We start from the raw sequence: 12,583 nt of genomic DNA on the forward strand, positions 1-12,583 counted from the left end.
ATGTGTGATGTTTTAATTACAATGTGATATAGACTTAATGATTATGATTTAGTGATGGATGATGCGATGTTGTTGTGATGGAAGGGTATCCGTTGCTTGGGATATCAGAGGGTTGTGGTATGGGACACATGCTCACTGATCCTCCGGCACTATCATGACTTTATGTAGTATGTTACTGTATGACCTTGCATCGGATTAGAAACCCCGACATGCGCCAGTACTCATGCCAATGGTCATGGTAAGAGAGTGTTGACTTAAACCCCAGCCATGGTTGAGTGATGAGGACTGAACCCCTTTACCCAGGATCCCAACAGAGGTAACCAGTCCATGAGGGATCATAGTGAAAAGACCAACCCAGAGGAGGGCTGGGGTTATATCTTAAAGCATGTCAACTGTCTAGAGACTTGCATAGTTAGATCTTAGTAGCATTCGTATTCTTGCATATCATTCATTTTATATATGCTTATCTAGATATATTCTCATATGTATGAGAAATGTGTTATCTTTAATGAGTTTGTTAGAACTCATTCATTTATTTATATGATATAATATATTGTACAGATGGTAGTGCGACGGAATCAAGAGAAGTTCCGTGTGAGTGCACCATCATCTATGAAGAAGATGTGGTACCGTCAATGGGAGACGGAGATGTATTCCACGAAGACTCCTGCTGATGCTTGGAATGCACTTACAACACCTATTGATGGCTGAAGAAGGCAAATGGCCAGACATTTTGAGAAGTCGTTGGTGAGGAACTAGAGAACCCCCTTTCTTGCTGTTTTAGAAGAGAAGACTTTAGGTTTAGAGAAAGCTACTAGAAAGAAACTGATTTAGTTATCTATTTTGCTTCCGCAGAACTCGATAACTTTTGAAACTTGATTTTCTTTGCTTTGATTCTTTTCTTGATTCATTCTTGGAGTATTGGGACTTGTGTAATCCTTTTGATTAATTATTTGAGCTTGCTATTGCTCTTGATTATCTATTTCTAGCATTTATTATTATTAGGCTAAATCAAGCAACCTGACCCTACCCGACCTTATAAAGGTTAGTCAAGGCAGGGCAAGTTGGTGGTGCCCTATTGGGGTTGGAATAGGTTGGGGATTTTTAAACCCTTACAAGGTTGAGTAGGGCATGGGTTTCAATTTTAGTCACAGGTTAGAGTTAGAATTCAAAGCTAGTCCAACCCAACCCAGCTCGGTGACACCCCTAGTTCTACTAATCCATCCTTTCTAGCGGTTCTTTTGTCTTTTGTTTCTAGACATGGTGCATAAACTCTTAGCCCAGTATGCCATCTAACATTTTATTAAATGGACAAGCTTTTTTATTAGCTGGTTCAGCCCACTTATAGAATTTTTTTAATCAAAGGTAAATCTATGTTAGCTCTCTAGAAAAACCATGCTAGAGGCACAAAAACTTTTATTTACAATGACAGGAAGTCATACTCCCACCAAACACAATATAAGTTAACAGTCTAGCACCCTTTGCTAAGAAATCTGCAAAAAAAATTTGGACCTATAGATATAACAAATTTATGAATCTCTTGAGTTAAGCTATTGCTTGTCCAATCAAGTGATTGAACCTGACCATTAAGAAGAATAAGTTGGAAAACGTAATGAATCATTGGTTCCTTTCGAACTCTAAAATAGTAGTGTGAAGCCCCTATTCCAACGGCCGATTTGGCACCAACAAAGACTCCTCTAGGGTCCCAAACAAGATATTCACGCCCACTCTATACATGTCTGCTTCCCAAGATGCATCCACAAAAACCTGAAAATGACCTTCCATATGAAGTTGATGTCATTCTTGCTCATGTTGCCATCTTCCATTTGAAGGAAAATTTCATCTTGTGGTGAAGACTAGATCTTACCTAGTGAATTTGAAAACAAAGGGAATGATGCATAGAACTTAACCTCTCAGTAGCACCCCCCCCCGCGGGCCTGTGGACCCCTCGTCACTATGGCGGTGGGATCATCTCCACTTCAATAGGATTTGGTGTTTGTAGGGAGAGTTCTCATTGCAAAGCATGTCAAATACTATTACCGTGGCAAAATCTTTAGCCACTGCTTGGAGCCTGGGGTATGAAACAGAAATCCAATAGATTAAAGACCTTTAATTCTGATCCAATTCCGCAAGGAGATGATGGTTCACATCACCCTGTCCAGAGGGTCATGGCTCATCAGAAATGCCTTGCTCACCCTCAAGAAATGGTTTGCTAATATTATGCCCTCTCAAATGCAATTCTCTAATATGGATATCTAGGTTGATATACAAAATCTTCCCCTTAACTACTATAATCAAGAGGCCACGTCACAACAATTGAGCATGATCGAAACCTTCAGAAATGCTAGGCTGCAAAACAAGTTGTGAGAATTCAACCATTTCTCCCTGTTCAAGTCACGCTCAACCTGGCCAAACACGTGAAGATCGGCATCAAAATAAACAAAGATGATTATCTTGTGGGTAGAACTGGAATACGTTAAATTTTCAGCCTTTTGCTATAGGTGCGGTATCGTTGGGCATGAGGCATGCACATGCTCCACCTTGTCGGCCGATAACCGTAGGAACTCCTCAATATAGGGTTTCTTGGAAGATCTTATTCACCAGTGCCTGAAAACTGATTTTGGTGATTGGATTCGATTCAGGAGTAGTGTCAAAAGACCAGAGGTGAAAGACCAAATGAGTTGCTAGTAAACACTATCCTAATCGGACATAAGGTTTTCTCTCACATGACAACAGTAATTACCATATGGAGAATCATATCTAATGATGAATCCTTGATCTTTTTGGATCCAACTCCTGCTGGTGAACCCTATCATCACCAATCTAAACTAGTGAAGGGGAGGTGCAAGTGTGTGATGGTCTCATGGGAGTCTAGATCCTCTCCCATGATGAGAAGCACTTTGTGCTCTCTTGACGGCTGTCGACCACAAATGACAAGGGCCCCACAGGTATTGGTGATGGGAACCACTTTTTTTAATACATATTTATTTTTTACTTGTGGGCCCCATATACTTTTGGTTATGAAGTTGTTGGGGGAGCACAAAGTGCTCTTCATCAAGGGAGATGATCCACACTTGTCTTGTGGGAGTTCCTTTTCTCAAAAAAATTTCAAATACGGAATTGGGCCCACGTACCGTAGCAGCACATCATGGAGGGGACTCTATACAAGTAGCTGAGCCCTCTATTTAAACCCTTAAAGATTCAACCGCAACCAAGGACAAAAGGTGATGGTTAATACTTTGATTCCCGGGAACACTGTCCAACAGGGTAAGGACAAGAATATGGTGATTCTTAACGTGCATAATTAGGTGCTCAATGATTCAGAGCCCAAAACACGCAAAGCGCTTGCCAATAGAAAGCTCATTATCATTCTTACCCACAACTTAGTCTTGAATCACCTTCTAAACGGAATTTTGTCACCAGTGAGGAAATTACCTCTCCAAGAGAGGTTCAGCCAAGTCAATTTAGTGGATTGAAATGTCGTGCAGACATCCCAAATAAGCTTGTGCAAAGTTTCAAAAAACTCAGAATCTCCTCTGTCTCATTGGAGGCACCTCAAATGCTGCCTTCTCTGGATTGGCATAAACCAAAGCCTAAGATCAAGGATTAAGCTAGTACTCATGAGAAAAGGATTTCAAGGGCTAAAGCATGGAAATAAAGACATTCAGGCTCAAGATGGAACTTCTTCTTTAATAAATAGGGATAGGGAGGCTTCCCTTTCAAGGCCTCAATGGGGGCTGTGAGTCTACAATGGTAGAACTGTTCGGGCGGTAGTCGCCCCTAAACAATTAATATCTGAAAAAACTAGTAAGGAAAGAGTAACCAAATCATATCCTTTTATCTCTAATTGAAAATAAATCAAGGTATATGGAATCAATAAAATGTAAGTCAAATTTTTTGGAGTCATATCATTGTGATCCTATTGGAAATTCATGTGGCTTGTCTGTGATTTGGGATAGTAACTTAAATGTTAATTTATGTTCTCCTCTCCAAACTTAAGTGATTTAGATATGATGCTAATGCCAAATAATTTTCTTTTTCAAGTTATGCCTAGTCTATGGAAACCCGAAGACAAAGCATAGAGCTACCTTTTGGCATGAACTAGTGCAACCAGGGCACACCATATTTGGACCATGGTTAGCTATTAGGGACTTCAACAATATATTGAACACAAGCAAAAAAATTGGTTGCAATCAAAGACCTTTCCGAAAAATGGAATGTTTAAGGAAAGCAGTTAATAAATGTAACTTGACGGAGACTCAATTTACTAGGCCTGCTTCCATATGCAACCCTACCATAAATGATATGCCAACAGTATTGTGTCTCCTCACAGCTCTCAACTGTCTATTAGACGCCCACTAGTCAACTACCACTATCACGGGTAGTTCGGCTTCAATACCCTTGTTGAAAGGGTAGTAACATTTATAGAGACCCTAATCATGCATCTAGACAATCATACATATATGCACATACATGGAAATATGAGATATACCATGGGCAATGGCCTAAGTCACAACCCCTGATATATTTATAACTATGGATGCAATATGTCAACTCCCAAGTAGCATTATCAATCGAAGCAGTACATCAAAGGCATGTATTAGAAAGCATATTAAAAGCATGAGCAACAAAGCCTAGTTATCAACATTGTTCCCTCACCTGAATGATGTTCCAAAACCCTCAAAACATATCCAAACAGAGCAAAAAAAATACACCACCAACTCACTAGAACTCCTAGAATCATGTTGACATAATTAGAGTTAAGTTTGATAATCATTTTGGCAAAAAATAGAAGCAAAAATCAAGATAGTGACAAGGGTTAGTTGCCTATAGACCTATAAACGGATCGGATTCGGATACACCAGTATCCGAGTCCAAACCTGATTAGTAAAACCACTATCCGAATCCGAATCCGGTAGAAATTTAGAGAAGGCATCCAAATTCGAATCCGGAACTTTATCGGATATCCGATAATAATCCGATCCATAAACTATCCGATTATTGATTGGTAATGGTCATTTTTTTATTTTTTTTAATTTTCGATTTACAATTCCCGGTTACCGATTACCGGAATCTGAATCTAATTATCTGCCATTTTTTGTGAAAAATGTTCAATACTTTACTCTAACCGGATAATTTTTTTTTTCGATCATCCAATTACCGGTTTCGAATCTGAATACCAGCTTCCAAATTTGATTATCATTCATTTTCAGAGAAAACAATGTTGAATACTTCACTCAATCCAGATAATTTTTTTATCCGGATATTATTCGACCCGATAAGCAATTATCCAAATCCGAATTTGGTTGCTTAACGGACGGATACGAATATTTTCTTTAAAGAAAATTTTTGGATACAGATACCCTTAAACGAATACGAATGCAAATTCAGAGGCGAATTTCAGCTATCCATTTATAGGTCTAGTTGCCTGGGAAGGGCAAGTCGGTTCCCAAGCGATGGCCCAATCAACCACCCAGGTTTGTGGATCGAACTCCATATCCAAATTCACACATTCGATCCATGAACTACAAGGGGTTCTAGGCTATTCTCAAGCATGGGTTTCAACTATGATGCACATCTCGAACCTCACAAACACAAACAATAGCCACAACTTAGATCTAAGGATCAATTCGATCTAAAAAAGGATAATCCTGTTATTGAAAATTCTGCGGTTGGAGGAAATGAGGATCTCATCCCTCGTGCTAGATGTGATCAGAGATTATCAAAAACATGGGTTTTCCAATCAAATCTAACTTGGCACAGTAGATTCATCAAACCAATCCCTTGAAAAATTAGAATAAATAGAAAGGAATTGAAGTGATCAATGTTCTTCCCTTCAAGATCAAAGATCAGATGAGGATTCAATCCTTCCGCAACAAACTCCACTTTTTCTCTCTCTAAAATGTTGCCTTTGACCCGCTCTACATAAACAATAAAATAATTATGAAATCCGATTTAAATATAGGGCAAGGATCATTAAAAACATGAATTAGGCCAAGACAGTTGAACATATCGCCAGATTTGATATGATTTGATTTATTAACAAATTTCAAATCAAATCACATTACTTTTCTTTTTTGGTAAGAAATTCACATCAGATTTGAAATATTTTCTCTAGTTGTTGTCCATTGAATGAACCAATAAATGCATGCATGAGGTAGGAGGTTAGATGCCTTCGCTTTAGAGAGTCTGGATCCTCTACTCGTTGAGTATTGGATTTTATTCATTTCATACCTTTTCTATCATATGTTTAAATGTGATCTATTTTATCAATGTTTAGAGGTGGACCCTTCATAAATATATGGTAAAGAAATGGAAAAGGAGCATAATTCCCTACCCGTCAAGGTAGAGGATCCCAACTTGTTGCTTGCTAAGATCTGCTTGTTTTAAACACTTAGGAATACTCATTACCATATGCATTTCAATCATATTTTTGGATTGTAATTACAAGAATCAATTAATCTCACCATATAGATTTCAACTAAATCTTTGATTTCCAATTATAAGGAGCCAATCATTTTTTACTGGAAACCTAATTGGCAAGATATAATACCCTATATATGCTTTATATTCATTTTATATACCCTATATATTTACTTATCTCTATTTCCTTGTATATTCTCTGACTTTTGTGTATTTATTACATCGAAATCTCAGAAAATAAATGCACAACTGAGAATTTTGCAATCAAATTACTTCTTATCAGTTATAAAATTCGCCGACGCATTTTGATATTCATTGGTTGAAGAGAGAGTTGCAGAAATCAACAAACCCAAGATGAAGTGTTCTCTGCCTTTCTTCTTTCTTATCATTCTATTTTTCGTTGTTGTTGATGCTGATATCATGACAGAAACATGCCTGAAAGTTTCCCAAGGTGACGAAATTATCCATTATGACTTTTGTGTTGCAACTCTTGGAGAAGATCCCAAGAGCCTCAATGCAGATCTCCAAGAATTAGGGCTCATCTCATTGAATTTAAGCAAAGAAAAAGAGTTATATCATTTTCCAAAAATGCCCTTACAGAGTGCTATACAATACCTTACAACATAAGTGAAGGGGACATACGATGTCCTTTTTTTATAAATGCCGTTACAAAGCTACATACAACGGCATTTTGCCGTAAGTGAAAGGACATACGATGGCATTTTTTTTATAACGCTGTTACAAATGCTACATACAACGGCGTTTTGCCATAATTGAAAGGACATACGATGGTGTTTTTTTAAAAACACCATTACAAAGCTATATACATCGGTGTTTCTTTAAAAACACCATTACAACGCCGTTAAAAGGTGTTATATGACCCTTCCAAAGTGCTATACAATAGCGGACATAAGTGAAGGGGACATACGACGATGTTTTTTATAAACGCTGTTACAAAAGTATATACAATGCCTTTCTACAAAACGCCATTAAAAGGTGTTATATGACCCTTCCAAAGTGCTATTGAAGGGGACATACGACGGTGTTTTTTAAAAATGCCGTTACAAAGCTATATACAATGGCGTTTTTAAAAAACGCCGTTAAAAGGTGTTATATGACCCTTCCAAAGTGCTATTGAAGGGGCCATACGACGGCATTTTTAAAAACGCCATTACAAAGCTATATACAACGGCTGTTAAAAGGTGTTATATGACCCTTCCAAAGTGCTATTGAAGGGGACATGAAAAACGCCGTTACAAAGCTATATACAACGGCATTTTAGAGAAATGCCAATATATATTAACATATAATGGCATTTTTTGGGAAATGCCGCTATAAGTTAACATACAGCGGCGTCTTCATTATGTATCCTTACCCAAAGTGCTGCCATAGTCCTCGTTTTCTTGTAGTGTAGTAAGGAAAGAGTGACCAATTCGTATCCTTTTATCTCTAATTGAAAATAAATCAAGGTATATGGAATCAATAAAACGTAAGTCAGATTTTTCGGAGTCATATCATTGTGATCATATTGGAAATTCAGGTGGCTTGTCTGTGATTTGGGATAGTAACTTAAATGTTAAATTATGTTCTCCTCTCCAAACTTAAGTGATTTAGATATGATGTTAATGCCAAATAATTTTCTTTTTCAGGTTATGCTTGGTCTATGGCAACCCGAAGGCAAAGCATAGAGCTACCTTTTGGCATGAAATAGTGCAACCAGGGCACACCATATTTGGCCCATGGTTAGCTATTAGGGACTTCAATGATATATTGAACACAAGCAAAAAAATTTGTTGCAATTGATCGTGTTGCTAACCAATCAAAAATAAAATCCTATACTAATCTAGCTAGCAAAAAGTATGGGGTCAAACTATGGGGAACTAAAAGGCTAAATTACTAAGATTGAATTCAACAAAACTGAATTTAAATTAAATTTATTAATTAATGCAAAAACTTAAACTATGAATACATGAAAATCTTTGGGATTTCGAATCCCCAATGCTTTTCACTAACGGATATAATTCTACACTTCCAAGCAAATTTAGGATGGTCTTCCTAGGTATGCCCTATCTTCGCAAGACTATCGTCCTTCACCGAAGCTTGGCATGCTTAGTTTGCTGAGTTATAGAACATCTTTATCCAGATTCAAACACAATCAGCTAGAAAATATAGAACAATCAAATTAATGAAATTTACATGGTTCATCTACATCCTAAAGAAAAGGAACTAGCTACTCATTCAGGGCGGAGCCAAGATTGAATATTGGGGGGGGGGGGGGGAGAATATACGTGGGCCAATACAGGACCCACTGTGGGTCCCATCTTAGAATATTTTATTATATTCTGACTGGGATACACAATAAAAATTTAGGTAAATTAATAGGACTAAAATATAGATAACACAATTATAAGTAAATTATAACAAATATACTAAAATAAAGTAAGGGCTAAAATTGTGGGAGAAAAACATTAAAAAATCATGAAAGAAAAAGGTAAAAAATAAATTGGGAGAGAAATTATAGGAAAAAAGATAGATTTGTAGTCTATTAACTAAATATGGGATAAACACTCAATTTATCATAAATTAATTTAAAAAAATCAATGATTATGATTAGATAAAATAGTATTAATGGTAGAAATTTAAACATCCAACTAATAAAACTTAAAATTTAAATTGCTATTAGAATCGAAACTTTATGAGAAAGTTTAGGGATTAAAAAATAAAATGATACGATTAGATATGATAAAATTGATGGCTGAAATCCTAAACGAGATTTAAATTTCCATTAATAGGAAATGAAATTTTAGGAGAAAAATTTAGGATTAAAAAAAATCAATGATTATGATTAGATTTGATAAAATCAATGGCTGAATTCTAACGAGATTTAAATTGCTATTAGTAGAATAAAAAATTTAGGAGAGAAAGAAAGAGCAACAAAATAAAAAAAAAAAAATTATGCTTTATGAATAGAATACTAGAAAAATCGTGAGTGTGTGTGTGTTGAGAGAGAGAGAGAGAGGAATAATTTGAGAAAGAGAGAGTGAATACTTGATAACTGTGGAGAAGATTTAGAAAAATTCCAATGTCGCTAACTACTCCAATATTTTGTGAGACGTGTGAGAAGAAAAAAAAAAAAAAAAATAGAAATAAAAGAGGAGATTCATGAGAGAATAAATAGGAATGAAAATATAAGAGAATATATAAGGAGAAATTCATGGATCGTGAGTTAGTTTTTAATTAGAATTTAAATTTTTATTACTTAAAACTAGGGATTCAATGATAACCATTAGATAATGATTAAGAATGACATTTTTTTATTGATCCAAAAACAAAATGACATTTTTTTATTTGGAGGGGGGGGCAAGTGGATTTGACATGCAAGCGCAACGGGGGCGCGGGGGTTTTGATTTAACTTTCTAAAACTGGGATTCAATGATAACCATTAGATAATGAAAAAAATTCATAAAACAAGATGAAGTTTAGAAAAGAGAGGGATGTGGACTTCTTCTTGAGCAATGAGAGAGATGAGAGCCCTTCTTCTTGAGCAATGAGAGAGATGAGAGCTGAGATCCGTGTTCGCCGTCTTCTCCTCTTCTTTGTGGTTGGCTTCTCCTTTTTGTATCTTGCACACAATGAATTCCTTTTCTTTACCCGTCAATTCAACATTTATTCGTTCATATTCTGAAAACACTAAAAATTAGAAATTTGTTGATATTTTTGTTATCTTTTCATAGAATCTTGAATCACCTAATTCAGAGTTCATACGAGAGAGATATGTGCAAAATACTCAAGGTGGGGTCTGTTTACCCGATTTTCAGATCTTATTACCATTTTGTTCCTTGGACCTCCACTTGTTTCCAATTTGGCTAAGATTCATGCTCTCTTTGCATAAATTAAGTTGAATATTTAACATTCATGATTTCTTGGGTAGAAAGATTGAATCCCATGATTTAAAATATATTTGCCAATTTTGCTCCACATTATCTCTAATAACCAAAATTACCTTATTGCTGAAAAATACACAAAAAATAATCAATTAACTCTATTTTAATTAACTAAGTATGGGAAATTAAATAAAATAAATAATGATAAATGCATGCTTATCAAATACTTCCACACTTAAGTGTTTGCTAGTCCTCGAGCAAAATGAAACAATAAAAGCAATTCGGACAATAAATAAAGAAAAGCCTAACTCACTTTCGTAGGAATCACAGTTGCACTTGGCATATGCAACAAGCCTTTAAACCCCTAGGTTACCCTATTGGACGAGTTGTGTCTCGTGAGTGCTTACAGAGAATATACACACAAAATGATTAAGTGATTTTCTAATTATTCTGACAATAGTAAGAGTAAAAAGATAGATTCCAAGACAAAGACACTCCATTAAAGATTGAAGGGAATATAAGCACTCCCATACTTAAACTCTTTACACCCTCTCTTGAGTCTAGCTCTAGGCAAACAATTCAATCGAGAAGTCTCTTCCTATCTTCTTCCTATCTTCAACCCACCAGTTCACCCTTTAGATAAGACTAATCTAGGTACCAAATAATACCAAGAACTCAAGATCTAAGCAATATTGACCTTCTTAGACATTTCACCTTTATAAGCCCATTAATTCACTTATTTCTTTACTCCACACAATTCTAGTCTGTGCAATGTCTTGCCTCTTAATCTTTCTAGATGACCTATGTAACAAGTGTTGGGTCAGCCGCTTTCAAGCCATATGGCCTTAAAGGACTAGGTGTAGAACACCCCTCAAACTTACTTACTCAAATTAACCAACTAGGCTATAGGCCAAGATTGGACCAAAGACACCCCAACTGTTTGACGCGAGGCACGATGTTGGTTACACCGAGACCCGGTTACTAAGAAGGAGGTCTAAACTTTAAACTTCAACAGATTTTTTTTTTCTTTCACATTATACTTCAATTCAATTCACATTTAAACAGTCTAAAATCGGTCTCAACTTGTCACCATAAGCACAAGGCAATACAAGAGCGCTAGATGGTCTCTTCTTTTGGACTACCTGGAGTTCCTATTTTTCGATTCAACCTCAGTCTCAAAATGTAAAACCCAATACTATTCTCTCAATAGGGTGCTCATCACATTAGATGGAATTTCTAAAACCCTTAAACTCTCATTTTGTATCTAAGCAAGGAATTAAAGCGTAATTCTTACCAAAGCCAAAAAGAATATTTAGGCACTTTTAATCTTTGTGACAATGCTATACCAACTATCAATGAGTTGACCCCCCCCCAACTTAAATTATGCAATGACCTCAATGCATGCAAGATATAAAGGAAAAGAAGAATATTATAGAAGCCAATGGAGGAAAGAGTGTACCCGATGTTGAAAATTGCGATAGAGCACGCAACAGTAAAACCTAACAAACAAACAAAGAAAAATAGCTATAGCAAAAGAAAGAGTTTAGGGTGTACCTGAAGTGCAATCCACATGATCTACCGAACAAAAATTACACATTTGGGATCGGAGGGGTGAGGATTTTTAAAAATTAACCTAAACAACCCAATCAAATGCAAATATTAAAATTAAAATGTCTTAAATACAATTATATCTAAGAAATAAAAGACAACAACCTAAATTAATTATCAAATCGCTACTCCTGCAGTTACCTACAAAACAAAAGAAAAAGATATTAGTTAAATAATAATAGTAAAAAAATTAAAAACACTAAAATTACTCTAAAAATTATGCCTAATTGACAAAAATCAATCCTAGCAACCGTGCTTTGGTTCCCTGAGAATGGCGCCAAAATTTGATCGTGTCACTAACCTATCAAAAATAAAATCCTATACTAATCTAGCTAGCAAAAAGTATGGGGTCGAATTACGGGGAACTAAAAGGCTAAATCACTAAGATTGAATTCAAAAAAACTAAATTTAAATTAAATTTATTAATTAATGCAAAAACTTAAACCATGAATACGTGAAGATTTTTGGGATTTTGAATCCCCAATGCTTTTCACTAACCGATATAACTCTACACTTCAAAGCAAATTAAAGATGGTCTTCGTAGGTATGCCCTATCTTCGCAAGACTATCATCCTTCGCAAAGCTTGGCACGCTTAGTTTGCTGAGCTATAGAACATCTTTGGTTAAACTCAAACATAATCAACTAGAAGATATAGAACAATCAAATT

Source organism: Hakea prostrata, chromosome 7, assembly GCF_041222555.1.
Source record: "Hakea prostrata isolate BN-2017 chromosome 7, UWA_Hpros_2, whole genome shotgun sequence".
In the NCBI taxonomy this organism is placed as follows: Eukaryota; Viridiplantae; Streptophyta; class Magnoliopsida; order Proteales; family Proteaceae; genus Hakea; species Hakea prostrata.